The following is a 26,596-nucleotide window of genomic DNA, read 5'->3' as shown; positions in this document are numbered from 1 at the left end:
AACTTTGTCACAAAACTGTAACAGCAAGTCCTAAAGGCACCAGGGGTGCTGCTACATGTACTCCACTCTAATAACAGCAGTGTGGCCGTGTACCTGAAAATGAACCAGTGATTAGCACATGGATTCAAATTATCTGTGCCACAAATCGTCTGTGCCCAACTCCTGAAGCTGACTTTATCTTTAAAATGCTTTTCAGCGCAGTAAATCACTGATCTCACCGAGCAGAGCTCATTTCACAATTCTCGCTCCTTCTGTGGGACAAAGACTCCTTGCTCTAAGTCAGGAGATCAGAACGTGGCCTGCAGGGCTGAGGGCTTGGGTAACACCTAGAAAATACCGATACGGCCCTGCCATCAGCCTCATGAATAATGATGAGCATGACAGAGGTGAGGAGATCATTGCAGCAGAGGGATTCAGGTGCGTTAAGCACAGCAAGGCTGTGAAGTGCATTAAGGGATTTCAGGGTGTGAAAGGATTGCTGAAATGCAATTATCCAGGCAGAGCAGAGAGCAGCACCTGCTTGAGCAGTTGTAGATGCCAAGCTTTTAGGATTGAGAGTTATCATGGGATGGTTTGGCTTGGAAGGGACCTTAAAGACTCCTCAGCTCCAACCCCCTGCCACAGGGAGAGGCTTAGCAAAGGTTTCATCCAATTCTTCATCCATGAAGGTTTAATTCAATTAAAGCCAAAAAGTTATTAAATAAACCAGCAGCAGATTATCGAGACAAGGTGTGAAAAGTGCCAGGGAGGAGAGAAAACCAGAGAATGTAAAGGCAATAAACATCAGTGAAGAAACAAAAACACCAATTCCTGTAGAAGTGCAAAGCTTCTCTCCAAGGAAGACCAGCTCAGAAGCTCTGTCTAAATATTTCACAGGATTTCATACAGAGTGAAGTCCATTTCAGAGCTAACACAACTGCTGTGTGATCATTCACAAACATTTATATCCCCATTCTTGTTAAGAAATGCCACTGAGTTTGGTGTGTTGTAAGAACTGACACCCATGGTGCCCAAGGGATACCCCCAAGTCACATTCAGTGCCTCAGATGTAATTTCTGCTGTAAAACTCTGAGATTATATTATTTTGTTTTGGGATTTCCCCTGTCTTCAAGGTGAGGAAGGATGGGGAAAGCAGTAGAAAACCAGCAATCAGTAAAACCCTTCTGTCTGACAAATTAAGAATTTCTGATTCTGCCCAATGTGAGTCACTGAAGCAGCTACTGACAGGGAGTGGTGGGGGTTCAGTTGAAGAGACTAAACCAGAGCCTAAGACCACACAATCAAAGTTTTTACTAATTTATTTTAATGAAGACAAGCAGCACTGTGCCAGTGTTTAGTGGGAAGAGATCCTGGGGTCAAAGCTGGACAGTCAGACCTAAAGCTGTGATCCACAGGAGCTCCTGATGCACTGAAAACATTTCCAGGAGTGTTTTCAGAGGCAGAACAGCTCCTGTATGAGAGCCATACAGAGAAACACAGATGAGCTCGGAGGCCCTGGCCTGAAATCCCAATTTATCCTGGTGAGCCAGGCCTTCCACACACCGAACCCTCTGGAATCATTGTTGTGTCCTAGCTCATGATTAAAACATTCACCCAGTGCGTGGAAGAGCCTTTCTGAGGGAAATTCTTAAATGCTGGCGTGGAGCTGCGGCTTCCCTGAGTTTCACAGCTTGGGGGGATTTTCCCATCTCTGTCCTTCATTCCCACTGAAGCCAATGAATTTCCAGGGAAGTTAAAGGCAATGAATTTTAAGCCAACAGCATTTTAACAGCAAATCCTGACTAATGAAACAAGAAACATCCCTCAGTCCGCTCTGCTTAAACCTTCCTGCTTTCCCTGCCTGTTAAGAATGGACTTGAGCCGTCACTCAGTTTCTGGTGTTTTTAACAGTGCCATCCAGCTATGGGTGAAAGATTGCTCCAGTCCATTTCAGCACCATCTATCAGCAACTCCCACTGCAAGCCTGCATTGCCATCACACGCCCAGCACCATCCATCAGATCGGTGCTTCCAGCAGGTTCCTTCCAGCTTTCAGAGAGGAGGAGGCTCTGAATTCCCTGGAGCATCTGCAGCTGGCCTCAGCCTCTTGGAGGAGGTTTTCACTAATTGAAATTAAGACAATCATCAGACCATGGATTTGATTAGAAATGCTGCTGAGCCTCACTTGCTTTTTCCCTCTCAATTCCCACCCTCCCCACACACAGAAGAGCAGAAAGTGCCTTGGTCCAACTTCTATTTCTGTTAAAATGGACATTAGTCTTGTTTCCACTAAAATTTGGAAACCCAGACAGGAGTTTCAGCATTAGGCAGGATGTAAAGAAATCTACTTCTTGCCAGGACTTTGTGCTTCTCTAATAACTTCAAGAAATGCAAAAAAAACCCCTGAATGCAGAGCCAAAACACACCACTTGGTCTCGCATGGGATGCGATCAAACATCCAAAGGCATTTGAAATTCCAGGAAGGGAGAGCTTCCTCATTCTTAAGGAACTTACCAAAACGTACAGAAGGAATGAATTTATTTCATTCCACGTCCCTCATGATTTATCCCCGTGATCAATACAACACAACAGTGCCTCAATAGTCCAGGCACTTACCTGCACTCCACGGGAGATACAGGACACCATTCAATTAAAAGATAATAAAACATGTTCAGCATTTGTTGGTTTGAAATTCAAAAGGGGTTTCAGATCTGCTGAGCCCATCTCCTCCAAAAGCCATAAATCTCCTCCAGCTAAACCAAACCATATTCCTGCATTTAAATCCTAGGAGTGAGCTCAAAGACCAGAGGAATTTGCAAGCACCAGCCCTTTTCCTCCTTCCCACCATCTCCCGTGGCCTTTGACAAGTGTCAAACTCCACCCTTCAGGAGCAGAGGGACTTCTTGTCTTTCATCTGCGAGATGTTTTTTGAAGGACATCTTGCTGCTGGCCCGCTGGTGTTTGCACAAGAGCGTGCTAGGGCTGAAAAGGATCTGATTTGATCCCCAAAATGCTATTAAATGTAGGGATATTCCGTGCTTGGCTGGCTGATAGCCAGCACTCGTCTGAAAGTCACCCCAAACGTGTGACTGGGTGAAGGAAGTCACTGATGAACACTCAGGTGATACCTGAAGCAGACAGCTGAGCATTAGATCCAGGCAAGCAGCACTGAGCACAGGAATAGGGAAAAAAAGATGGAATTCTGGGCAGTTCAGGCACAAGAAGCAAGCAGCACATCAATCCTGGCTGCATTTCCCCCAAGGATCCTAAAATCCCATCGCCCATCCTTCCTGAAAAAGCCTTTTCCTGGTGCCAAAGCTGACCCCGCAGTATGGCCCCATCTCGGGGGAAGGTCCTCCCAGGAGAGAAGGCCTATCAGCTGGGAAAGGCAGCAGCTGGCTCCCATGGAATGTCCAGGTGAAACAGGATGTTCAAACCCAGGGAGCTCAGGGAGCAGTGAGAATCCTCCCTCTGCAAGAGCCTGGGACGTGCTCATCCCACCCTGGGCACAGCTCTGCCGTGGGGCATCAGGCATCCCAATGTACCACGAGGATGCTGAATCCAAGGGCTCATCCTGACGGGCAGGAATCAGCTCTGAGGTGCTGCTGGTATCCCTGAGCAGCCTTTCCATCCCAGGTTTTAAAGGAAGGCAGAAATGATCTCCAGTGTTTAGCCTTTGAACTCATGGAAGATGCAGCCTCCTCCTAGAGAGCAGGAGGTGCCACCTAAAACGAGAAGGACACTGCGGAAGGAAACTCCGGGAATTTGTTCCAGGGGAAGATTTAAACCCCTCCCCACCCCGCCACTCCTCAGAGCAGGAGGAGGGAAAGCCGAGAGCAGAAAACTGAGAACAAGGCAAAGAGAGCTTTGTGAATTTAAAGCGCTTTCGCAATCCTCAAATTCTTCGGCTTCCCTGAGGATCCATCATCCCAGCTCCAGACAGGCAGCAGTGAGGTGGTCTCCCCCTTCGGAGAGCTTTGGATGATAACCAGCAGGAACATTACGTCTGAGCTTCAAGCACCGAGCGTTCCCACAGGATTCGTGGATGGCAAGGCCCAGCCAGAAGGATGCATTCAACAGTTGCTCAACTCCTGGCACCTGCACGGATTTCCTTATGATGGAGTCCAACACAGGCAGGCTTCAGATGTTGTGTAAATATTGTCAGCACTCTGGCAGAGCTCCCCTTTTTTATGATTTGTTTTACACAATCCCCAAGTGTTTCATAAACACTAATTATGTCTCTCCGTTCCTCTAAACGAGCGGCGAGTGCTCCACGCAGGAGGAGGCAAAGGCAAAGGGAGGATCTGCTTCCCACCAGCAAGGTGAGCAGGCTGGGGGAGCTTTGTCTCCTCTCACAAATGAGGCCACCACCCGACAGGAGATGACATTTGCTGGGATTTAGCGCTACTGCCACCTCAAATATGATTTGAGGTTTCCAGAGCAACAGGCTGAACCGCGAGTCCAGCGTTAGGAGCTTCCCATTGACAGCTCGATTTCTCCCGAACACAGAGGGAGCTTCCCGTCCAGCATCTCGTCATAGACTGTTCCTCAAACTGTGGATGCAGTTCTCAGGCCATGGATCCTCTCCCAGACCTTGCAGGTATCTCCAAAACAGTGACAGCACAACCAGTTCTGTCCTGGCACAGAGATTTCTCCTCTGCATTTTGCCCCAATCCGTAACTCCACCAGGCTGAAGACATCACCTGGGTCCACATTTCCATGAAGAATCCTCTGTCAGTTCCTGTGAGCTTGCCAGGCCTCATGGAGTGCCAGCAAATATCAAAAGAGCACCACAAATGAGATTGGAGCTCAGGAGAGCACTTCCCAGAATTCCCATGGGAGCACTGGTTCTCTGCAAAGTTTTTATTTTATCATTCATGACTAATTTTCAATAAACCCCAGCTCCAAAAAGTCACTTTGGTGCAGAGCACTTTTCCATCCCCTACTGCTGAGTCTGGAACTGGGTGTTGTGGAGATGAACTGAGAGATTAAACACAAAGAACATTTTAAGGGAAGATAAATGGACACGATACCCTTGGCAAAGAGCAAGGCCTCAAGTCTTAAAAATATATTTCCTCATCACCTGGAGAAGGATGTTTCAACAGCTGGAGATAAGTGGAACATGACCAGTTAAGCTCCACTCCTTCTCCTGGGGCCCAGGGAAACAGCAGGGAGCAGTGCAAAACCACATCAGCTCTCATCAGACGCACTGCCCACCACAGAAGGCATTTCAGAGCCTTGGAGTGTGCTAAGGAGCGCTGGGGATCTGCTTCTGGACATGAAACCAGCCTCGAAGGGAGGTTCAGAGGCACCTCTGCTAAAAGGAAAATAAAACTATTGACTTTTGCTAGGTCTTGACAGTTGCCCAGCAGCTCCCCGTCCCAGTTTCAGACAATAAACCAGTAACAAGCTGCCAGGGACAGGGAACACAGCTCCCAGCTGAGCTCCAGTGCCAGCACTGCTGGGATGTTTCAACTCCCAGAAGGAGCTCCTTTCGAACTCCAGCACAATCAGGCATGGAGGACTACACGAGCTGGGATGCCACCTGAGCCCTGGGTTCTCAAGAAACCTTCAAAACACACCTTAAAGGGAATTAAAGCTCACCCAGGGCTCCATATTTGAGCTAATTGCTTTGGCTCTAAGGAAAATGCCACGAGACATTAAATCTGCTGCTGCAAGTCTCACTCATTTGCACTCCTGATCCCATTTTCCCTCTGATCTGGTGATTTGGAAGCAGCCTAAACCTTCCCAGCACCTGCAGCCAACAGGCTGTGGCACTGAGGACTCCAAACCAGCCTGTGCCATGAAGCCAGAGCATTTAACAGTGCCAGGGCAAGGAATTTGCCAGGAATCATCCCAGCATTCCCATTCTGTCCCATATTTACCAGCCAGCTGCCCATTGCACTCAGCCATTCATGGCCTCTCCACCCCCTCCAGCCACAATTCCCAGCATCTCCTGCATCCCAGCCCTTCCTCCTCTTCCCAAACGATGGGAAACCCCACGAGTCAAGAGGAGGGTTTATCATTTGTGGCCCTGCAATGCCTCTTAGGGACAGGAGTCTGCCATGACAGACAAGTTCTGCACCACTAACCAGGGCTGTGAGCTCTCCAGAGACACTTGCCCCAAAATGTAGAGGTGAAACACACCTAATTCAGCTGAGAGTGATTTAAAAATAGTCCAAACCACCAGAAACTGTTATACCTGTAAGACAGAGGTGAGATTCCATATAATTCATAATTTGATTTCTTAAATAAATAGTTTAGAGTGGGAGAAATTCCTTTTTTTACAGGAACAGGCTATACCTAAACAAGGTTGAGTAAAAGGAAGTAGGAGCAAAAGGAAGAAGGGATAAACAACTTCACCCTCACTACAAAGCACAGCTGACAGGTTTAATACTGGCATTTGGGCATCAAAACCTGCAAACATTTACCATGCTCTGACATGAAAGCAGCAGGATTTGGGACAGAGGTTATATTTTTTCTTATGCCTGGCTTAAAAAAAACCACCCCAACCCTCCACTCTACAACAGCATGAGAAAGATATTTAGCAAGAGCAAGAAGCCAGGACAGACTGTTTGCATCAGATCCATCTCAGGGGCACCCTGAACCACTGAAGACAAAATTTGCATCCTGAATGTCTTAATGTTCACTTTATGGTCAAACTGAACAAACCCCACAGATTTTCTGCTGCTATCCCCAGCAGTCTGGAATAAAAGGCTGTGCCAAGTCAGCAGGCAGGCTCCAGCTGGGCTCAGGATGAAGCATGTGCATGCCAGTTTGCTCTCTAATTGGAGTGGTTTGTGGCATTGCACCTTACTCCTAAATCCCAAGCTCAGGCTTTGTTTGCAAGCCTTGCCTAACCTGTGGCAATAACCTCCCTTTACTCAGCACGAAGAGGAATCTGGAAAAGGCACTGAGAAGAAGAAAGCAAACCTGAGGAGGTCCAGCTACTGTGGGAAAAGTGAGTTTTAGACTCTTCCAGCCACACACATCCCAATTTTTCGGTGTCAGCAATACGAGCTGTGGGCTGAAAAATCCCAACTCAGCTTTGCTTTCTACCTGCCACTTCAAGACAAATAATAAAACACACTGAGACTGACAAGAAATAGCATCCACTTCTTTCTGTTTGAATCATGAAGCAGAAAAGCTTTAAAGTATCCTGAGAACAAAATCACAATAAACAGAGTATGTGGAAGGAATATTTTTAAGTCACACAGAACTAGGTTTTGTAAACTCTCTTTTCTGAAAGATATATTGTAAAATCCTTTAAAAATCATGAACTGTGACCTTGCTTGTCCCTCGAATCCAGCCTGTCTGGAATGTGGAACACTTAGATTTGGGTCCAGACAGGAACCAGCAGAGCAAAACTGATGGAGAAAAGTTTCAATTGGTGACAAGAAGTGTTCCTAAGCTTTTGCCAATCAATACAAAGCCTCAGAGGTGTGGCTCTGCTCAGATGGCATCCCTCAAGAACAGGCACAGGCTGAGTGGAACAAAGGAGCTCCTGGCCTGGGGAAATCACCATTCCTGATTTCTGCCCAGCCCTGGGACAAAGCAAACTCCTCGGAGGAAGATGCAAGACACTCCCTTGCTTTTCTCCACTCTTTGCAAAATGCAATATTTAGTACCTGCTGCTCACACACCAGACCAGAGCACAGAGCAACCAGGGTTTGATTCAAACACTGGGAAGGGAATCCTGGCACTGTGCACGCAGACCAGGCTGCAAACACAGCCCAGCTCCACACAGGGACAATGCTTTGGAAGCTCTGCCCCAAAAAGGTGCTTTACACCTGCTATTTCCCCTCTCTGGAAACAAAAGGACCACCCAGGCTGGGAGGCAGGTCTCCATCTTCAGAGCAATTTGACAGGTTTGTTGTCTCTGCCTCTCCTGCAGGACACAAAGGGACACGAGGCTTGCTGCACCAGGCAGCCTTCAAAAGCTCTCCCCAGCACTGCAAATTAATTAATCTCAAGGAAGGAAGAGCACACCAAAACAAAGCAGGCTCTGAGCAGAAATGCTGCCTCCAGGGAAGTTATGTTGCCTCCTTCTCCTGCCTCCTCCATCTTATCCCTCTATAAAATTCAGCTTCAAGTCCCGACAAGCAGCGCTGTTAATGTTCTGAGCTGCACAAAGCAGCAGGGCACACGTGCTCCAGAGCCGCCCCACCTCCTCCCACCCACTCCCCACTGCACCTCTGTTCACCCCAATTTCCAGGACACTAATTTAATGAAGATTAATGGGTACCCTCCAAACACGCACCGTGTGCTATTTCTGGAAAAGGAGCATCACGTCATTTTCATATTAAGGGAGCGTTTTTTCCCCACCCTGGGCTTGAAGTTGAAATGCTGCTTAGCACTGGGTGCCTGCTCCGTTAAAGCCAGGGAAACCACTCCGAGCTTCACTTAAAAAGTGGAACAACTCTGATTTTCCCCATGGTATTTTCCCAGGAATAACTGCATGTGCAACACTGCTGTAGGCATTAAGAGGCTGAAAAGGTAGATAAAAAGATAAAAATACTGCGACTGGTAGATTAATATTAATCTTTGCCGAGTGTTTTGTTGATGACCAGTAGGATCACAAGCTGGCTATTCAGTTGCTTCTCCAAAGTTGACCAAAATTGCAAAAAAATTCATGGGTTTCCCAACATATAGCATGGGGGAGTTAAAAAAACCAAGAGAAGCTATTTATCAGCTAAGCTGTGTATCACCACAGATCTGAAACTCCTCATTGTCCAAGGGTGAGTTTAAACCATTCTTGTGCTGGTCCCAGATGTAGGTTAGGCTACGCTTAATCAGGGTCTGGAGAGGCTGATAGACATCAGATCCTCAGCCTTAAATAGGTGCTGACACCATCCTTAGGACTTTCTGTCTACTCCAACCTCACCTGAGGGCTTGCAGGGAGCATAACTTGGCTATTAGGACTTTCTAGTTCTGTTTTATCTCATTTTGAACTTCACCCCGTCCCTAACACTTCCAAACATTGCTGCACGTTGCACCGTTACTAAGTGGAGGACTAAAACCAGAAAATTCCCTAAATTTTCATCAAATTGCTTTCACATCTCTTGCCTTGAAGGTACTTTGTACTTTAACCCATAGTCACAGGCCCAGTACTGGGATTATTGTCCAGGTTTGCCTCTTCCAGGAATTTGCACTCTTCCTCTGGTTCTGGATCAATCCCACACTTTGCCATAGGGGAGAAAAAAAAAGTCTTTGCAATCTGCAACAACTCCATGATTTAGGACACAAAGCCTTGTTTGACTAAATCATTGCACAGCAGCCCTGAGAGTGCCTGTTGGGAACACGCCAAATTCATATTTCTGTCATTTTCCCCATCCTGCCTGTCCGTACATCCCTTTATCCCCATTTCATTAGCAAATCGCCCCATCCATTTACTCAGCTATTTGTCAGTGGGGCTGTCACTTTAATTACCTCTGTCTGCATGGATTGCTATTATTTATCTGTCCTGTTTGCAGTGCACCAGCCACAAAAACATCCCTCCCTGAGCACAGCCGCCGATATTATCCGAGAGCCTGACCCAGGGAGCAAAGCTCTTCGGAAGACAAACTGATTCCCAGCACACTGGTGAATTTTCCTGTCCCCTCAAGAGCTAACAGCAATGACACCCCTGAAAAGTCAGTCAGCACCACCCCCTGAAGAGGAATAAAATAAACCCCAAATCCATATAACCCCACAGGGCAGGCACAGCAATGGGGCCTGGCATGGGTATGCACTGCTGCAATCCATGGACAGACCTGAAGCAGCATGGATGTCACAAAGCATTGGAGCTCAGCAAGCTTTGGGTCCACCTGCACCTGCACAGACCCTCTGAGATTTTTCTCCCCTGTATCTGCAGGATTTGTCGTGACACTGCAGGGATGTCCCTCGCCCCGTGGAATGAAACCCTATGAAAAGATCCTGCACATTAACTCTCCTTTAACTCTTTCCCTACATGTTCTACTCCATCCCGATCTCTGGAAGATTTTTGATGAAACCCTGCAGAATTCTCCCTAAGATGAGTAGTTTTCTTGGTGGAAACCTGCTGGAAAGGCTTCATAGGGGATCCTTTGTGTGCAGGGACTGGCAGCCACACTTGAATTAGGGGGATAGGGGGAAACAACGTTCCCTTCTCCAGGGAAGGGACCCTTTTTCCAGTATCTCTGACAGGGTTAACCTGTGCTGGGATGGAAGGGAAGGAGCAGCTCCTCATCCACATGGCCTGTTCAGCCACATTCCCTTCCACAGGCAGCACCACCGTCCTGCTGCCTACCTGGGGTGCTTTTCTGTCTGTCTGCTCACCACACAAATGATCTGTCTCAGACCTGGATTAGATCTGGCCATCACCTGGACTGGGGAGAGCACAGCCACGCCCAGCAGCTCATTCCAGCTGCGGTCAGCCCGCGTGTCTCAGCTCCTGCACAGCCGTGGAGCCGTGCCCAGCACCAGCTGGAGGCTGCACATCCCTTCAGGCCTCAGCAAGGGGCACTTGGAGCCCACAGGCGTGCACAAGCCAGCTCCCTCAGCCCTCTCAAACACCGTTTGTAACACAGCCCCCCTAAGCCCGGCTGCAGCAGCCAGGCCCAGGGTGAGAACAGCAGCCCGGCTTTAGCTAGAGCCATCCATGGCCTCACCTGGCAGGCACAGCAGGGCCCACACATCTTTCCCACTGGATTTTCCCAGCCTCCAGCGCTCTGTGGTTGCTCCTGCAGTGCTCACACGCACACCCAGCCCACGCATTCCAGCACAGATCTCCTGGAGTCCCACAGCTCTCTGTCTCCCCTTTCCTGGTGTCATCACCGGCTGTGTTGGTGCCTCACGCTCACAGGACCCTGCTGTGGACACAGCCACGTTTTCTAAATGTCCTTTCCTTCCTTTTCTTCTTCCCCCTCAGCCAGACCTGTCCCCTGATGTGCCCCACAAAAAACAAGATTAGTACAAGACACCTCCAGCTGCTGCTGGTGGTGCAAATGTTCCCTAAATCTAGTGGAAAGTGTCCCTTAAATCTGGTGGAAGTCTAGAAGGTGTCCTTGCCTATGGCAGAGGAACTGGAACTAAATTATCTTTGAGGTGCCTTCCAACCCAAACAATTCCATGGTTCTGTCTCGGCAGGTATCAACACCGAGTTTTCCTCTCCCTGTGATCTCTGGGAGGAAAACACTTAAAACAGGAGGGCTCCTGGAAATATCACCCCCTTCACAAGCTCATCCAGCCCCTTAGGACGAGCCTAAGGGCTCAAAGCAGAGACTAAAGGCCACAAGAACGAGTCTGTCACAGGAGCTGCCAAGATCAAGGGCACAGCCAGTGTCTGAGGTCCTTCAGAAGGTGGGAAATCCTCGCTGAAAGAAATGCTAAGCATGATCTTGGAGGCATGGAGAAGTGACAAGCTCCTGCCGAGAAGCTGAGGACTTCACGTGATCTTCTCCCCAGAGGAACACGCATGGGTGGAGGCTGAGAAAGAAAACCCTCAGCCCTGGAACAGTGGAGTGCTGCCAGTTGCAATGGGTCCGTGATAAGCCAAAAAACATCCATAAGCATTCAACTTCAAAAGCAGGGAAAGGAGGAGGGGAGCTGCGGAGTCAAGCGCCTGGGGCAGCCCATTTCCAGTCAGCTTAAGGAGCCTATTTTTAGCAAACCTGGGTACACCTACAGGAGCACCGAGGCTGGAAAGGAATTCTTCATTTTAACGGCCCCCTTCTCCACACCGCTGTACAGGTGGCATTTCTACAGGAGCCACTCCAACCCCTGTCCCCAAGTGGAGCTGTTTGCCACACACTCCCCTCAGATGAATAAAAATCAAGACAAGAGGCACTGTTGACAGAAGGCATTGATACCAAAAAGCCATTGCAACGTAGGATGCAGGCAAGGCCTCTGCTTTCCCCTGTGTGACGCATTCCTGCCCACTTCCCAACCCCTGCGGTACTTTGCATCGGCCTGTGGGAAAACCAGCCACAATTCCCAACAGGAACCTCCAGCTAGGATCCGCCATGAGAGACACGGCCCAGGTGGGAAACCTGTTCATGGAAAACAGGCACACGAGACACCTGAACTGCAACTCCTGCACCAGCTGCTTGGGGGGCCCTGCAAGGTGAATGAGGATCAGATCCAAACCGATATCTTCAGACCCTTCTTCATATTGAGGAACCACTAGCTGCAAAGATAACAACGCAGAAGCACATTCTCTGCTCATTCCAAAGGCAGTATTCCAGTTTTTATGGGATGGAGAGTATGAGGAGGGCCATGGTTTCGTCTGGGGGTTAAGGTGCTTGGTTTTGTCTTGTCTTTGCTTCCAGCTCAGAGGCACAAGACAGAGCAGTGGTCAAACACAGGTTACACACCTCAGTATTGACCACTTCCAGCTGTCTGAATGTCGTGAGGATTTGGCCAAAGGGTTGGACTGGAGGACACAGCAGAGGTGGTGCCCAGTGTCCCCAGAGCCCGAGGCTGGCACCCCCTTCCTCCTGCCCAGGGTGTCACCAGCTGGGGGCACAGCCCACAGCCCTCCACTGCCCAGCAATGGAAAACTTTGGGATGCTGCGAGTGTTTCCCTTCAATAAGATGTCACCTCTCACTCCAAGGAGCCAACATCTTAATTTAAAAAAAGGAAAAAAACCAAACAAAAAAAACCCCAACCAACCAACCCAAAACAAAACAACCAACCAAACAAAACCATAATAAACCTGCCAATAATCCACTTTCCTCCTCCCCTGCACCTATCCATTGTTAGCTCAGTGCTGGAGTCCCTGGAATATGAGCACAGGCTCCCAGAAATGAACTGCCTCAAACAGTATTTCCAATCCTTCTATTTCAGCAAATCAGGAAAACTTCCAGTCAAAAAAGCTGCATTTCACACATGAAAAACCAATCCAAACTGATACTGGTTTGCACCTTTATCCGTGAAGCTGCCATACGACCCCCCAAAAATCCCAGAATCTCGTTAGTGGGAGCTGTCACAAAGAGGCCAGTGAGATTCAGAAATCGTGTGGGTAATTTACCTGGGAGCCTTTAGTAACATCACAAGTGGTTCAGAAGAGCTGCCAGCCCCAAATGCTTTGTGGCTGTAGCCACCAGCTCTGTGGAGAAATTATTTTAGGGCTAAACTCTCTCATCTCCCTGGGACAACTTTTTTCACTAAAAAGTGACACTCCATTTCTGCTGCTTCCACAAGACAACTGACCCCAAATCCACACACCAGTGCAAGGTGGCTCTGCTCCGCCCCACATGCTCAGTGTTGTTTTCTAAGTTCCCAATTTCCAAAATTTATGGGGGGGGGGGAAAAAAAAGCAAGCTGCAGTTCTGTGTCCTTTTATACAGCTGGTGAAGGTAAAGGTGCAGTGACAGTGGAGGAGGTAAATGAGAAATAAAACCACTCATTTTTCTTCCCTGCTTTGCCATCAAAACCAATCTGGAACCAGCCCACCTTCCACCTTCCTCTGTTCACCACAAAGGAGAAGGACATTTTCTCCTCCTCCAAGGGAAACATTTCCAGGCAAACATTCTCCAGAAAAATTCTGCCTGTCCAAATATTTCAAGACGGCAAAGAGAAATCGTCTCTTGAAAGCCTGACAGCACCTCTCCCCTGGCTTTTAAATGAGCATTGTGGTTTCAACTCAGCATTTTCTTGTTTGCATGCTAGACACACACTTGGATGGCATCGTGTTTCCCAGCTGAAGCCAACCACATCCCTGCACCTGCATAGCCAACAGCAACGGGAGAAGTCTTCAGCAGCGATTCAGATAGAGATCTATTCAAGCAGCTTTATTGATGTTAATGCAGTTACCTGGGATTTACACACCCCTAAATCAGAGCACAGGTGGATGATAAATTCCTGCAAGTGGTAACAATGGAGGGGAAGGCCAATTTCACCCCTGGTACAACAGCGCTGATGTCAGAAGCCGTGCACCAAGCAGCAGCTGTGTTCATAAGCCACCCTAATCAGGCAAATCAGTCTATTGCAAATAAATCTGCAAATTCACACAGCAGCCCTTGCTAGCTCCACCTTTGGGACCCCACTGCAAACTGACTGTGTTGCGAGTTTACTGCTTTAGACTATTGCCTTAAAATAACATTGTCAGCCTTGGACATGGCCATCACTCGGGCACGGTCACCTCATCTTTTACAAAGCCTTCACCTTTGAAGGCATCATTTTGGAGCCACAGCAGGAGCTGTTTGGGGAAGCATAACCCGAGGTGGCCTTCAAAGCAAGCCTGTTGGTCTGACTGGGGCAGCTGGGGAGGGATTCCAGCCAGAGACAAGGCAAGGGTTGTGGTGTCCCTGTGCTCATCCCTCAGCACACCGGCTGGGAATCAGGACACTTTGTCCCTTGAACTTTAAGCCTTTGCCCTCCTCATGGTCTCCAAAGTCCTTTAAAAGGGGTGACAGTTCTGGGTTGATGGTTGGACTTTATGATCTGAAATGCAACCTTGGTGATGCTGATTTTAAGTCCCTCAGTGTTTTCTCCCGGTTCCAGAGGTCTATAAAATCACCCCAGTCTCCTGTTTGGCCAGAGAAGCAAGGAAGTTTGCTTCCAGTAGGGATCACCAGCACCCAAGGGATGAGCAGGAGCTGCCTGATGCTCTCAAAGACCAGTTATCCAGGGAGTCCTGAGGGTGAGGATGAGCTCAGCAGCACAGGCAAGGAGCTGTGAGGATCAGATACACAGGAGAGATGGGAAATGGCCAAAACACAGCTTCTTCCCCCGGATTTAGGATACAAATCTGAGCCTTACAGCAAGACCTGGAAGTCAGACACTCAAGCAGGTCAGTTAGAGACATCTCTGAGCAGATGACAAATCAGGTTTGTCGTTGGAATCTCAGGATCTCAACCCTTCCAAATCGGCAAGGTGTCCCTGCTTCCCCACCTGGCCACCAGGGTGTGACCAGCACCCAGAGACCACCACACGCTCCCTGGGCTTCACCTCCTGCTCCATATGGATTGTTTGCCACCCTGCCATGACTAATCTGGATTTACAACCCGGAAAGCGGCAGGGAAATGGATCTGATCAAAAGGATGATCCTCACAGCCAGAAAACAAGAAAGAGCTGCGCAGCCAGTTGTTCCAGGACACTTAATCCACCAAGCCTTTGCCATTCTACCCTTGGGCTTAGGCTGAGTCAGTTGTGATTTGCGTAAAACCATGAGAATTCCCTCCTCCTCCCCACCCCCCCCCCCAAAAAAAAAAGCCAGTTATAAAGTTTGTCAAGAAGTGGGGGGAAGAAATACAGGGACTCACTCTGCACTTTTACATTCTGAGTCAGTGGCTGGGGAGCAGCCAGCTGGCAGCTCTCCATCCAAGGTATCTCCAGGCTTCTGAAAGCCAAAGCAAACACTTGGTTTTATCTAAAAGTCTTTGCATTCAGCTGGGTAAATTCGTCCTTTTGCTGCCAGTTGCACCTCAGGCACAGGACCCTCAGGCCCACAGCAGGGAGACTCAACATCTTTTGGGGCTACAGAAACACCTGGGCTGAGCCTTGCTGCAGGATCACTCACCTGGCTGGGAGAAGGAGGGAATTTTGGGTGCAAACGCTTACTTCAAAGAGAGGAAATAGATGTATCACAGCAGCAGGAACCCTGGCGCTCCCCTTTTATCTAATAAAGGGACCAAGAGGAAATTCCTAGTTCAGAAGCTGCTCGAGTGCCTCAGTAAACAAGGCTTTATCCTCCTTCTGTCCCATATATCCAAACCTTCTCCATTTTGGGTCAATCACTTCCTCCAGCACAAAGATCCAGATTTTGCCAAGACTTCATTTTTTTTTTTTTTCCCCAGGAGCAGAGAACTTCCCTTGGCTTCTAGACCTTACATGAGCTGGGCTCAACCTTTCTCCACTGTTTTCCACCCTTTGGAAGTGATCCAATATCCCCCTGGACTCTGAGGTTTTCCATTGGTTTTACTGAGTTCTGGATAAGGGCTTAAAGATGTTTTCTTGGGTTTTTTTTTTTTCCCCAGAAGAAGTCAGAACCACTTTGCTGTGGTTTTACAAGAGCCAGCTGGAGAACGGTTGGATAACCAGACATCCCCAAACCCAGGGGAGTCAGAAGAAACCCTGGTTCGTGTGCCTTTATGCCAAGTTATTCCATACAACTTTCCTTTTATTTTCAGGAAGGGGCTGCCTGTAAGCCAGCAGTTCCTTTCCTCTTTATCTAATGATCAAGTTCCCTTTACAAGATTACTCAAAGGCACCGACCAGATGTGCATTTAACTGCAAGTTCATGGGGGAAATAAAATCATCTACTACAGAAGTATCAGGCAGGCAAACTGCTTATTTTGCAACATCAGTCTTTCCTCAGCTGCAGCCTTCTAGATTGCGTTCACCTTGAGCCTGGTTTTAGCTGAAGATTGAACAACAATCTGAGATAAGTAGGTTGCATTTACAGTAGAGATTTCCTGGAGCAGCAGGAAACATGAACACCTCATAACATCCTCAGAATCCCTTCAGATTCCTTGGCAATATGAGCCAGAAACGGATCCAGCACAGCTGTACACCAAGCAGGCAGAGTTTCAGGAGCCTCAGAGCAATGATGCCCACAAACCTGAAACAGAATATTGGTTTCCATCACACTTACAGGAGAAACTCCTCTTTGTCTTTTCCCCACAGGAGGTTAACTGAGAAGGAACTAATCCTTTAGTCATCAAAGCAAACAAAACTGATTTTAGAGTGAGCATTCAGGATTTTGTAGGTCAAGGGAAGAAAAGAAAACCTCAGTCTCCTTATAAGTATCTCATGGATGCTGTCACTAAGACAAAAAATAATTAGGGAAGACTTGGACCAAAAACTGTAATGGAATAATAGGATCATAAAATGGTCTGGGTTAAAATCCCTTAAAAATCCCTTAGTTCAACCCTTCTGCCATGGGCCAGGTAAGAAAATCACCTGAATTCTTTACTCTTGCCTGATTCCAGAGACTTTTATCAGCCAGGCCTTTTCTCTGACTTCCTCCACCTTCTGGACAAACTCACACACTCTCCACGTAACAGGGCAAGATTTAGACCAACTTACTCCAAAAGTTACAGGCCACTTGAAAAACCTGCCCTAACACAAACCTATTATTGTAAACCCTGTTTACTTAAATTCATTCCCCAGCCTGGGAGACCTTGCACAAGGAAATTTACAGCTCGAGTTAATAGAGCAAAATGTAAAACTGCTGGCTCTTGGCTGAGGCTGCAAGCGAGGGACAGGCACAGGTTGTGACTGGGGGTGTTTTCACAGGGCCACTGACACAGAATGTGTTTTCAGGGAGTATTTGTTTTAAATGAGGAAAGTTTATACAGCTTGAGAAAATTATTGGGAAGGAAATTAAATCTCGTTCTGGTGCTCTTCCGTCTCACCTTGACACTCGGAGTTCTCCTCCCTCCCCCAGGGCTCGGTGAGGGCAGGTTTCACTGGCAGAAAATTGCCTTCCTCGCGCACTCTGATTTACAGGCAGCTCGAGGAGCAGCCCTCTGCAGCCCCTGCAGGGGAGAAGGGGCGGGCAAGGCTCATTCCCCCCTGCCCTGACCCCGGGCTGCACTTTGGGGTACGTGGAGGTTGGGTTCATCTCCCGCTGAGCGATGCGCGGGGGGACGGGTGGGACCCCCCAGCTGAGAGTCCCCGGTGCAGCAGGGGTGGGAGGCACCAGCTCTGCTCCACAGCTGCTCCAGATGAGCGAGGCCAATGCCAGGACCAGCTCTGCCGAGGGAAGCGTGGCCCTGGCAGCGCTGCTGCAGGGATCAGCATTCCCTCCTCCAGCCCAGGGGTCGGCACAGCCCAGTCCCCTCCTGCCCCAGAGCTCCTCACCCCAGTGAGCCGAAGCAGAAAGCCCAGCTCAAGGCACAGCCAGCCCTGGAACAGGGGCCTGGCAGCGTTTATAGGTCCTCTCATTTCTTCTGATCGTCCCAAGAGTTTCTTGCCACATTGCTGTGGAATTTCCGAGGGCTTCCAGGACTTCTTTTTTTGCTAGGGCCTGGGATGCCAGGAGAAGGGGAAATGGCATCTCACTGCACAGATGGGTGAGATGGGAGACTGGGGAGGAATTGTTCTCTGAGAGGGTGAGGAACCCTGGCACAGGGTGCCCAGAGCAGCTGTGGCTGCCCCTGGATCCCTGGCAGTGCCCAAGGCCAGGCTGGATGGGGCTGGGAGCAGCCTGGGACAGTGGAAGATGTTCCTGCCATGGCAGGGGATGGAATGAGATGAGCTTTAAGATTCCTGCAAATCCAGACCATTCTGTGGCTCTGTGCATTTGGGAGCAAAGACTTGGACGCTGGGCACAGCTGCCATCACGCTGGTCCTGTAGGGTGGGAATGACACTGCCTATAATAATAAAATGAGCCCTTTTAGGAAACAGGACCCAGGGTTCCTCCAGGCACAGCCATCCTCCATCCCAAAGGGCCCACTGAACAGCCACTTCCCCCCCCCTACATCCATCACACACGCCACAGAATACTCCCAAATTCCCCACATTGCTAAAAGGCCTGAAATTCAAGACAACAAAAGCCTCAAGATGCACCTGCAGCCAGCTGGATGAGTTCCTAGCACACATCCTCCAGAGCTCCTAGATCACAAGGGATCCAAACCTACCACTGCTGCCACTTAATCAACTCAGCAAGTCTGGGAATGAAATCCTCAGGGATATGTTGGTAGGTTCAGTTCCCTGCTCCCACAAACCAGCGATCGGAGCAACCGTCCAAGTGCCTCAGCAGGGCCTGCACCCCACAGAACAGGTTCAGCTTGACTCCAAGTGCTCAGGAGTCATTCCTGCTCCCTTCTGCATTCCCCTTCCAGAAATTCCTCCTCCCACAGGGAAAACAATCCTGGCTGAGCTCATCAGCAGGTGTCAGACAGGGCACTGCACTTCCCATCGCACCAGCAGCAGAGACACATTGACTCAGCAGGTACTCGCCGTGCTTCAGCTGGAACCGAACCTCCCTGACAGAAAAGAGGCAAAATCCAGCACATGCCAGCTTTGCTCAATCCCCAGCCCAAAAGGGCTCAAGAGCAGGTTTCAGTTTACCTGTCAGAAGGAATTTATCCTGTGAACAGCTATTTCTACAGGGTGCTTTCTAGAAACGAGACTGGGAGGGGAAAAAGACTCTGAGTGGATATTTAGGGATGGGGAGGGGTACAACAAAGATTTTCAGGGAAAAAGTTTCTGAAACCAGAGGCCAGGTGTCCCAGCCTTGTCAATCCCTTTCTGAACTGTGCTGAACTGGATTTACCCATGGCTGCCCAGGGACACTTCCTGGCAGGTGTTATTTCAGCTCATAACGATTATACCAAGACCAAAGGGATATTTGTCCTGTGGCTCAAATCTGCATAAAGTGTCCCCAAACTGAGCAAATTCAGTTGTGTCAGTTCAAACACAAGGATAGAAATCAGCATTTCTCACTTGAAAGGCCTGAGCACTGTCCTGACAGCCAATGGCCACAAAACTCCAGCTTGTCCCAAGGTTTTCAGCTGAAGGTTGGTTTGCTCCTTAAATCAAGGGGTCTTGTGGAGGAGCCACATCCTCTCTCTTCAACCAACTCCTAAATCCAACTGCTCTTAAGAACCTTTTGATTCCCTTCTGTGCCCCACAGTCACGACAGAGGGGCTTTTGTGTGTCCTTCAAAGAGCAAAGTCACAGAAGGGACCTCAGTCACTCCTCTGGAAGCCAGGAGGCAGCAGCACCTTGTAAATTCAAACAATGGATGGCACAGGGTTTTCTCAGAGCGCTTGAAGCCTGATGAGTAATTAACTCTGACACCCTTAGGTGTTATTAATCCCACTAAACAGGGAGGAAGCCTAGAAAGGAAACCAGACAAGCCCTTGGACTCATCCCAGTTTGCCTCAGGAGCAAAGCTTGGCTTGGAAGAGCAGTGCCACTCGCCTGGGGCCCCACAGGAATTGCAGATCAGAGGGAAGAGGGACGCAGCTTCCCTGTCTGCAGGAGAGCAGGTACTTCCCCGGCTGGCGGCGAGGTGCGAGGCAGGGCAGCAGCCCCAGGGGAGCCTGCCCTGCAGCCCTCCCTGGCAGGGCTCACACCTGCCTGCAGCGCTGCAAAGCCTCCCAGAGCTCCTTCCAGAGCAGATCCGTGCCAGCACAGCTCAGAAAGCTGCGGCTTGGTGGCAGCTCCAGCCGGCTCCTTCCCTGGCTGTGCTTCCCCTCCTAAGCTGGCTCACACAGCAGCCGTCCCCTCCTGAAGGGCTGCCAGGCCAGGCTCAGCCTGTGACACGGCCCAGCACTATTTTTCACCTCCCCAGGTTAGCATTTTTTCCTATCTCCTCCATCAGAGAAGCTCCATTCATTAAATCCTCCGCAGGAGCTCATCAGCACACCAGAGAGAAGCGCTGGAACGATGCACGGCCTCTGATCCTTCCTGCTTCCCACAGGCCCGGGTTTGGAGTTTGAGCCGCAGCCCGTCGCAGCCCCTGCAGCCCCCTCCTAACCCATGTGCTCCCCTGAGCACAGCCACCACCTTTCCTGCCAGAGCACCTGGAGTTCTGCGTATGGAGACCCAAATATCTGTGACCTTACACACAACAGAAGTAGCAACAGTAACCAGAACACGACACTTGGAACCACAGGATGGTTTGGGCTGGAAGGGACCCTAAAGACCACCTGGTTCCAACCCCCTTGCCATGGTCAAGGACACCAGGATGCTCCAAGACCCACCCAGCCTGGCCTTGGATGCATCCCCTTCTGAAGTTAAGGCTTCCTCGCACAGTAGGGGAAAGGAAAGGAAAAGCACCTTGATCCTAAATACCAGACATTCCCTTGAGGAGCAGCTCTGAGCCCAAGTCCCACCACCCAGGCCAGCAGAGCCCAGGGGTTTGCCCATCACAGGGGTGATTTTGTCACTTATCCCAACATGTGACTTTGGGAATGGCTGCCAGGTTGGTTCTAGATGGAAGGTGACGTTTGGGAGTTACCAGGGCTCCAAGAAACCTGGTTAATTCTCCAGCCTGGTAAGGACACTCAGGCACACAGGTCAGAGTCACCTGGGTGTGACAGGTTTGCTGGGCTGTCACTCACTCCACGGATAGGTGCCGAGACAGGGCACAGCACTGGGACAGGGAGCCCACGCCAGAACCGGGGGGACACGGCCCCGGGACAGGGAGCCCACGCCGGAACCGGGCGGGGGGACACGGCCCCGGGACAGGGAGCCCACGCCGGAACCGGGGGGACACGGCCCCGGGACAGGGAGCCCACGCCGGAACCGGGGAGGGGGGACACGGCCCCGGGACAGGGAGCCCACGCCGGAACCGGGGGGGGGACACGGCCCCGGGACAGGGAGCCCACGCCGGAACCGGGCGGGGGGGACGCGGCATTTCACGACACCGGTCCCGGGGGACAGAGAGCCCACGCCGGTCCTCCCAGGAGGCAGCAGAGCTGCGTGCAGCCCGGAGCGCGCTCCCATGGCACTAGAGCCAGCAGAAGGGGCTGTGACAGAGCAGGCAGCGTGGGAGCCCCGGGCGCTGCCCTTGCTCTTTCCCACCAGCGGTGTCTCGGCGGTCGGACCGTGCCGCCCCAGCCCTGCCCCGGGGCCCCGCGGCGGGGCCCAGGTGCCCGCCGCGGGCTGCCGCGCTCCGTGCCGCCCGGTCCGCCTCCTTCCTGGGGCCATCTAGCGGCACATTTCCATAGCGTGCCCGAAACGCCCGCGCGTTCACCTGCGCCGTATGCAAACCGCGCTCTGGGAGCCTGATGGCAGTCCTGCAGCGGGGCACAGCGCGGCGCCTCCAGCGCAGCCACCTCCTCCGACAGACCGGGAGCGGCACACGCTCCCTTTCCCCCGCTGTTGAAAATCTTTATGAACATGGGATGGTTTAACCCAAAAAATGCTTTTACTAGGGCAGCGGGCCGGTTAGTTGTGAGGATACCCTCCGTGCCTCAAAGCCTGACACCTCACAGCCAAGTCGGAATAATCAGGACTAACCACAAGGGTTGAGGGTTTTAATCTCCTCTAAAGTTAAGGATCCGAACACCTGTGCCTCTATGCCCAGAACATTTCCGAATTATGTTTGCCATAATGTGCACGTAGCTGTTCCCATGCACTAAGCCCTGAAAAAAAAAAAAAAAAAAAAAAGAAAACCAAAAAACCCAGACCTTCTCCTGAAAGATATTTAAATGAAATGAATGCTCCTACAAACCCACCCAAGCCTGGAAAAGCATTCCCTGATCTAGACAAGGCTGCACCAATATCAGACCAGTGAAATTCAAACCATTTCCCTCCACGCAGGAGCAGAGCCCTCGCTGGTAGCGTGTCACAGCGATCAGGGGGATGAGGGAAGCCCCACTCCTGCACACAAAGGTGCCACCGGGGACTGCAGCCAGGCCTGCCCATCACCTGCTGGAAGAGATGGCAGCAGGGATTGGAGAAGAGTCATGTGCAGAGCCCACCAGGGAAACAACACCATTTTTCTGGACACAACCAGAGCAGCGGAGACCGAGAACCCAAAACCAGCCGGGGCTGCGTCCTGACTCCCTCAGTGTCCAGACAGAGGCACTTTTTGAGCATTTCTTTGTGTCTATTTACCCACTGTAAACCTGTAACTGGTTCTTCAGCCCCCAGCTGTGAGGCATGACCCTGATGAGCACCTGGGACTCACAGGTCACCAGTAAACAGGGAGGGCAGCGTTTATACAGAGGACTGGCAGCAGCTGTGCAGCTCCTTCGTCATGGCCTTCTGCAAGCAGAATGAACTCCTAGATGTTACATGCCTAAACATAAGTGTTATTAAGCTTCCAGACTTTATGAAATTTAGGAAGTTGTAGACTATTGGGAATATAACCAGCCTAAAAGGCTGTGGTATTCACTGCTATGTAGAACATCTCACTTGCTAGAAAATGAAAAATTAATCCAGAGCAGTAATTTTCCTGGAAAGATCCATGTTTCCTCAATGGTCAAGTATCTGGTATGGTCTTGTGGCAAAGATGGGGACACTCTTGTAACAATAGGCTCAATAATTATCTGCAGCTTTGAAGGCTGCAGTGGCATCCCACCCTTCCAACATTTTTCTTTTTCCACATTAAACCTTCAGAGGGGGTAACAGGTTTTTGTTTTAAAGCCAAAGACCACATTTCCTGGGGAGAGTTTCTAAAAAGCAGCATTTATTTCTACTCCATTTCAGACTGACCAGGGCCAGCAGCTCACCCAGAAGCTCCCATCACAGCTACCAGCCCAACCCTGGGTGTTGCTTCCTGCCTGTGTCTGCCCTGCAGCACCCAGAGCCCCAAGGGACAGCCACTACCCGCAGATGGCTGTCCCAGATTTACTGGGGTGTGCCTCGCCAAGAATGGAAAATTACACATTGATGCTGTACCTGATTGAGGTCCTTAAAAAGAAAAACCACTGTGGGGAGTTTGGGGACTTCTCACATAAGAAAGCAGGTGTCGAACGGCCCAGCCAGGCTGGCAGGGGAATGCAGGATGATAAAGGGCTGCCAGGCCAGCCTGAGGCAGCACTTCACTTGTCTGTCGAGTTCCTTCCCTTCCAGCTACACTCCTCATTCCAGAGCAGAACCTTTGCCACGCTCATCTCTGAGTTTCAACATCCTCCCCAAACCCAGGACGCCTCCTTTGTTCTCCAGCCAAGGAGCTCCAAAAATCAAAGAGCGCAGAGACTGATAGGACAGGACCCCGCACACAACCCAAACCGTTTCCCACCTGCCCTCAGGGGCAGAGTGGCTACAAGCTCTCTGTGGGGACACACTGGCACCTGGGGACCCAAAACCAGGTTGGGCTTGCTTACGCCTAACTTGAATCCCACAGATGGGTAAGGGTGAGTCTGGAAGAGCCTCAGCAAAGAGGAAAACCAGCTCAATACCTGCACAAGCTCCGTGGAAACCCTCAGACCCCTGAGATGTAGTGCTTTGCCTGGCTGGAAGGTGCAGCCAAGGATGGAGAGCACCAGCTGAAGGAGCAGGGAGGAGAAGCAGCTCCACAGGGAGCCTCCATGAGCCCTTCCCACATTTTCACACTCTCAGATTTCAGATTTGCACAGAGCAGCTGCTTTCTCCCCCACCCTTCAGCTCCATGTAAATCACGTTGCTCCTGTCTCTGCTCATCCCACCGGTCCCCAAAGAAGCAGAAACCAGAAGCGCCAAGACCCTGGAGCCCTTTTGAGTCACAGGGAAGGCACATCTAACACAGCAGAACTCCCTCCAGGGAAACACCCCCTCCACAGCTCTCCAGGGGAGCCAGAAACTCACACAGCAACCATTTCCATCCTCTGCCCACACCACGGCCCCCTCACTTCTCACACAGTTCCCTACCTTCAGAAGGATTCCAGAGCTCCCCATCGTAGGTCCTCTCCCCCTGGCCTCTCATGGCTCCTTCACCACCACAGCTTTGAGGAACATTCCTTCCCTGGCCTGAATCAGGCCTATAAAACCTCAAGGCTCTCTTTCTCCGTGCAGCAAATTCACACCTTAATTATCTCTCTGTTGGCCACAGCTGGTTCTCCTTGACCCTGATGGGCATTGCTGGCACCTGGGCTCAGGAGGAGGGGAAGCACCACTCCAGGCAGGCAGTGAGTGCCCTCACAGCGGTGCCCACGCTGCTGTGAGGGGCCCTGGCACTAAAATCTGTGTGAAGCCGTCACCAGAGATGTGTGGGGTCCAGCTCAATGGGGGGGAGACATCTGAGGGGGGGGTGTACAAGTGACGTGCAAAGAATACACGGCAAGTTTCAAAGCTCTTTGAGTTTACAGACTGCGCCCCCCGCTCTATTTTTCTGTGGTAAATGGGATTTAGCCCCAAAATGGGCGTTGTTTCTGCCGCACCTCATTTCAAACACCAGGGTGTCCAAGCTGCACGGCAGCTTAGAAAACAGCACCTCCAGCAGTGTGTGCTCAGGGCCACAGGACCCTCACCCAGCCCCAGAGGACGTGGCCAGATCAGCCCCTGCCTGTTAATTCCCCCATCAATTGCCCACATTAACATCTCCAGATCCGATGGAAATGCTTTTTCCAATGAAACCTCCGTGCTCTCGGAGTGGCCTCAGCCCCTGGTTGCACCGGGGTGATGTGATTTAAGAGGAAGCCGAAAAAGCAGCGATTGATTACCCGTAAAACGGGGTTACAATCCAATAAATAAATGATAAATGGGCGTGTCTCCTCTTAGTGATGAGCTGGAGACTCCCAGCTCCCCTCGAAGGAGCTGAGCAGAATGTCCATTATTCAAACCGATCGCAGCTACCCGAGTGGAAAGAACAGCTGCGCCTTCGTGTTTCCTGACACTTTTTCTTGTTACACCGTCCTCGCTGAGTATGAAGTGATTTGGATTGAGGTAACTCGTTACAGGAAGGCAGGGAAAGCCTCTTCTGGGTCTCCTAACCCCTGTCAGTTAGGATCAGGACCTGACACCCAAGGAGCAGAGCAGGGTACACCTCGAATGAATCCTGCAGCTCCCAGCGAGGGCTCTGCCCTTGCAGGGGTGGATTCCCGCAGCTCTGCTCACACAGCTTCATTAAACATTTGTGATGCGGGACCACCGTCCTGCCCTCCACCATCTCCCCATCTCACCACTCCTGGAAGCACCGAGCCTCCAAGGGTTTAAAACTCCTTCAGAAATTTCTCAGCCCGCTGGAACCCGGGAATTACCTCCCACGAAATCCCTGCCCGTCCCTGCCTTCCCAAGCAGCTCTGATGCCGACGCGCACACACACAATTCAGAGCCTTAATGAGAGCACGCACCAGCCTGGGCAGAGACAATGGGCATTTCTCATCACTCTTTAGACACAGCCAGAAAGTAGGACAGCACTTCATTTGGAAGCTCTGCTGGACCTGGAAATCCACTTCCTCACAGAAGCCCTGGGATAAGGTCCCCTCTGAGTTAATCCCAAAGTTTCCCTGTCTGCTCCAAGATTCCAAGGTGGGGCAAGTGTCTTTTTGTTGTTGTTGTTGCTTGGTCTGGGAAGGTGTTCTTCCCCATTGTGCACCCACCGCACATTAGAAAGCAATCAGTGTCATTCCTGTTGTTTACCCTGAAGTTTGATGCATGTCTTCCTGCTTTTACATCCTTGTTCTCATGTTTTTGTGCCCCCCAGTTTCACCAAGGCCCGTTAATCTCTGGCCCAGAGGGAAGCGCTTCGTGCGAAATGGCAGTTTCTGGTGCAGAATGGTTTTGTAATGAGGCAGGAGGCAGACATCAGAGCTGTAACAAGGATATGGATATGATTAGACAAAGTGCTTATGAAGGATAGCTGTGTGTAAGAGAGAGTAAAAAGCATAAGGCGAGTGGGAAGAGTAGGAATAAAAGTGTGAAACAAAATATGAACACATTGGGTTTGTGCTTGCTCACATTGGGACCTGTCTGTGAGTGAGCAGGCAGCGAGCAATGACAAAACCACGGGAGCAAAATAGTTCAGCAGCTGTGGATATGTGAGGGAGGGCATCAGAAACCCAAGGAGACAAAGCAAGGAGACCCCTGCCACCCAAACCAGCCCACGGCACAGCCAGGAGGGCGACGGCCCAGTTTGTAAAACCCTGCCTGCTCTCAGAGTGCACCTACACACACACACACCTGGACAACTCCGGGAGGTTTCCTGCAAAAAACACCCAGGCCCAAAGCTGTTTCCCTGGGAATGCCCAGCACGGGGGTTCTCATCTGGAGCGTGTGGGAATGCCCAGGAGCCGTGCTGGCAGTGCTGGGAGCAGCCTTGCACTCCTGCTC

General features: G+C 50.6%; 1 long non-coding RNA gene across 1 annotated transcript in view; it reads right to left on the bottom strand.

The window, feature by feature from the left end:
- Window positions 1-24,323, bottom strand: part of LOC120760720 (uncharacterized) — a 30,615-nt gene extending 6,292 nt beyond the window's left edge. The window contains exon 1 of the long non-coding RNA XR_005703447.2: window positions 24,197-24,323. This is a non-coding gene — a long non-coding RNA (uncharacterized LOC120760720). The remainder of the gene's footprint in view (window positions 1-24,196) is intronic.
- Between the last annotated feature and the right edge of the window lie 2,273 nt (window positions 24,324-26,596).

The sequence above is a fragment of the Hirundo rustica genome, chromosome 17, assembly GCF_015227805.2.
Source record: "Hirundo rustica isolate bHirRus1 chromosome 17, bHirRus1.pri.v3, whole genome shotgun sequence".
In the NCBI taxonomy this organism is placed as follows: Eukaryota; Metazoa; Chordata; class Aves; order Passeriformes; family Hirundinidae; genus Hirundo; species Hirundo rustica.
This window is presented reverse-complemented; position numbering and strand designations above follow the sequence as displayed.